Genomic DNA, 4,479 nt, shown 5'->3' with positions numbered 1-4,479 from the left:
AGGATGTTTGCAAAAACGGAGAACAAGCTGGCTGGATGTGTGAAACATTGGTCTGCATCAGCATTTCGACCAGTTTGAGAGACCATGCTGGATTGAATAATATTTGTTGTTGACCAGTTTTCCTGATTATATAAGGTCCAATTTTGAAAATTTTTGGGGTGAGTATAACTGGTGGTGCAGATGGAGTGATGATATTATGAGGTTCAGCAGTGGTAGAGTGCGTTTTAGTATCTATTATAAATTTAAAAGAAAGGCCCTGTGTATCTTTCGACCAGAGACAGACTACCTCTGCAGTGTGAGTTAATGTGAAGTGTTGCCAGCAGACTCGTGTGATTGGGTATGCACAATCTGCTATTTGTTTATCCTCCTGACCCATGGAAACACTGATTGCAATCGCATTAGTATAGTCAGACCCATTAACCATTCGACATCCAATATTAATTTGTTCTCCCACTACTCCTTGAAGCTGCCAGGTTTTCTGCTTCTTCCATTCGTGTCTAGCGTACGGCAGACTGTCATGCAGTACTAATGTTAGTAAACTTAAACCTGTGGTATTCCCCATAGATCCAGTAGATTGCAAAAAGGCCTGAGACCAGTCAGGGGTCAGGGTCCCTTTATTTAGGGGGATCATGTTCTCTTTGTAAAGCTGATGAAGGTTTCCCCAGGCAGCCGGGAGGCTCAGGGTTATAATAATTAAGGTAGCTCGCCAAGCAGGGCAGGGTCCTAGCAACAAATTTCTTTCTCCTTTTGTACTCATATCTCTTTTACCTGGGGCTTTCCTGTGCTCCGTTCCTGTTCCTGTGCTCCGTTGCTCTCCCCCACTACTCCTCACCTCTCTGCCTCGCCTGCCAGCCCGGGTGCGTCGCTCTGCAGGGATCATTATCTTCTCGGCAGCAGGGGTAGTCTTCAGGGGTGCATTATTTGGGCTATCTCCTTAACTCCTGCCCCCACTCCTAAGGGCAGGCTGTCAGGCCTCCAGGCAAAGGGTCTCCTGTAAAGGATTTCTTTGATTTTATGACAGACTCTCTGCCGTCCCTAGCGAGCTTTACAGGGCCTGAGTCCCACACCTACTTAGGGTCCACCCTCTGCCTTTTTATTCCCTTTCTCCTGTCTTCCTAGAGTTACGTCGTTCTTCCCTATGTTCTCTACGTTTTTGTTGTTTATAGACTCGGGAATAGCGGCGAATCGTGCTATTCCACTCATCAGGCCTCACTTGCCACCCCAGAGGAACGTGGATTCCCTTCTTACACAAGGTAGTTAACATGACTGTCTGGTTTTGGTGTGTGATCCTATGCAATTGGTGTTGGATTTCCCATGCCAGGGCCCAATCTCTTCTCTGTTCTAGATTTTCAACTAGTGACACTGCTTCTCTGTCAGGGATCTCCCGCTCTCCAGGGATCCTTATAAATTCTGTTAAGGCCCTTAATGGATTTGCTCTTCTCCAATCCCAATCACAAGTAAGACACCATGTGCTCCCCACCAAATGTGACTGGAGAATCCACCATTTGTCTTTACAGCCCCGCAAAAGATTTTTACCCATGCCCGACAAGAAGATTCCTGACATTTAAGACACTCGGTGTAATTTAATAATTCTCACCTCACATCAGCCACTACTGAAAGAGCAAGCATCAGTTCATTCCAGGTTTTCCAAGGCAGAGGGCACTTTAACTCCTGTTCCAGTTCCTGTAGGGGTTTTCTTACCAAGAGGCTCAATCGGTATAGTTCTCTGTCCCCTAATTCAGTCATTCACATTTCCAGCTGGCGCAGGTCCCTGTGTCTCCCAAAGGGTTGGCCGTAGATCTCCAGGGCGACTGGTCACCTCCCAAGGGGTGTCTGCAGGGATGGGTCCTTTCACTCGACTGGCATGTGTCCAGCCTTTTTCAGCAGTTGGGATGGCTGTTTCTGTGGTAAACAGGACAACATAGGGACCTTCCCAGTGGGGTGTTAGGGATGTCTCTTTCCAAGTCTTAATTAGGACCCTATCTCCGGGTTTAAGCTTATGCATTATTATATCCAAAGGGGGTCTTTGTACCAATAGCCCTTTTCCTCTTAATTCCTCCCTCCGTTTCATTAACTGTTGTATGTAACCCTGAATTTGACTATCTTGGATGCAAGGATGGTTCCCCGGAAGTTCTAAGTCGTAAGGCATTCCATAAAGCATTTCAAAAGAAGAGATTCCCACATCCGTCCTAGGTTGGGTTCTAATGTTTAGCAATGCCATGGGTAAACATCTGACCCAAGACATTTTAGTTTCTACCATGAGCTTGGTGAGTTGCTTCTTGATTTCTCCATTTGCCCTTTCCACCCTCCCTGAGCTTTGAGGGTGCCAAGGGGTGTGATATTGCCATTTAGTGCCTAAGGCCCTGGTTACCTCTCTCAGTACTTTGTTTGCAAAATGGGGACCTCTGTCAGAGTCTAATATTTCTACTAGTCCACAGCTAGGGATTATTTCTTCCAGCAGGGTTTTAATCATCACATTTGCAGTAGCCCATGATGTAGGATATGCTTCTACAAAGTGGGTTAGATGATCTACCAGTACCAATAAGTACTTGTATCTCCCTACTTTCGGTAGCTCGGTGAAATCTATTTGTAGATGTGAAAAAGGTCGGTGTGCTAATTCCCTTCCTCCTGGAATCCTTTCTCGAGCCTGATGTCTGTTAACTCTTTGGCTTGTTATACATCCCCTAACTACTTGTTTTGCTATATGGTAAATTCCTATACACATGTACTTAATAGTAAACTGATCTACTAAGGCTTGGGTTCCCCAATGAGTCTGGTCATGCAGCTGCTGCACTATTCTTCGGGCTATAGATTTTGGCAGTACCTCCCTATCGTCTGGCAATTTTCGAATACCCCCATTCTCTTTTATTCCCATTTTGTCTAATTTCTCCTTTTCCTGGGCTGTAAAGCTCAGGACTCGAACTTTCTCATCATCTCGCATTCTCCTTATCCCCTGATCCTGGAATTTTCTGAGAGCAGCTTCCTTTGCCTCTCTGTCTGCTGTGTTGTTTCCTCTGATCAAATGGGAGAGACCCTTTTGATGTCCTTTAACATGTACTATTGCTATTTTCTTTGGGCCTCTTAAAGCTTGTAGACCTGAGTAATTAGTTCCTGATGTATTAATTCTCTTCCTCGGGAGTTTATTAACCCTCTTTCTTCCCAAATTTTCCCAAAGGTATGTACCACTCCAAAGGCGTATTTTGAGTCTGTGTAGATGGTCCCAACCTTAGCTTCCAAGAATTTTAGAGCCCGCAATACTGCATACAGCTCACAGGCCTGTGCTGACCAACTAGGACTCAAAGGTCCGGATTCTATTATTTCCAAATTTTTACCTCCTACAATCGCATATCCAGAGATCCGCTTTCCCTCAACAACTCTAGAGGACCCATCCACAAATAACTTTTCTCCCTCTTCCAGTTCTTCCTCTTCGAGGTCCGGCCTAATTTTTGTTTGTTTTTCTATGCTATGTAGGCAGTCATGAGTTAAATCCTCCTGTGGATCTCCAAACAAGAATTCAGCGGGGTTTTGCAGAGAGGTGGTTTCAAGTATCAACCGAGGGGATGAGAGTGAAATGCCCTCGTATTTCAAAAGTCTTGAGTCTGTTATCCATTTTTCTGCCTTTTGTTGCAATACTGCCCGTATGTAATGGGGGTAAAGACTTTCAGTTCTCCTCCATAGGTAATTTTGAGAGCTTCTTCCACTAAGAGGGCTGTTGCCACTATAATCTGCAAACATGTTGGCCATCCTCTACTTACGGGGTCTAGGATTTTAGAAATAAATGCTACTGGTTTTCGACTGCCGGCCCAGTCCTGAGCCAGTACCCCAAATGCTACTCCTGCCTCAGTGTTAACAAACAAATAAAAGGTCTCCTAACATCTGGGAGGTTTAGCACCGAGGCATTAGCCAATTCCTCTTTTAATTGTTTTAATGATTCATCATCCTTCTCAGTCCATTTCATCAAACCTTCAGCAGTTAGTTTTTCATACAAAAATTTTACTTTACCACTAAAGTTTTCAATCCATTGTCTGCAATATCTTACAAGACCCAATAGCTGCCTGATTTGTCTCGTATTTCTTGGGGGAGGAAGGGAGAGGATTCCCTTAACCCTCCCTGGGTCTAGTGTTTTAGTTCCTTTACTAAGTCGGTGTCCTAGGTACTTCACTTCTTCTTCTACGAATTGCAATTTACTTTTGGACACCTTCAGCCCCTGGATGCTTAAAAAGTTCAGAAGCTTAATGCTTTCTTCTCTAACTGATTCCTCGCTTTTTTCAGCAATTAAAAGGTCATCTACATATTGAACAATGGTTATTTCTTGGTTTGGGGTATAGGATTTCATTATTTGCTCTAGTGCCTGCCCAAACAAATTCGGGGATTCTGTGAATCCCTCTGGGAGCACTGTCCACCTTAGTTGTTGGGATCGGTGGGTATCGGGATCTTCCCATTCAAATGCAAAATAATCTCTACATTCTTCTTTCAAGG

This window comes from Agelaius phoeniceus, chromosome 7 (assembly GCF_051311805.1).
Source record: "Agelaius phoeniceus isolate bAgePho1 chromosome 7, bAgePho1.hap1, whole genome shotgun sequence".
NCBI lineage: Eukaryota > Metazoa > Chordata > Aves > Passeriformes > Icteridae > Agelaius > Agelaius phoeniceus.
This window is presented reverse-complemented; position numbering follows the sequence as displayed.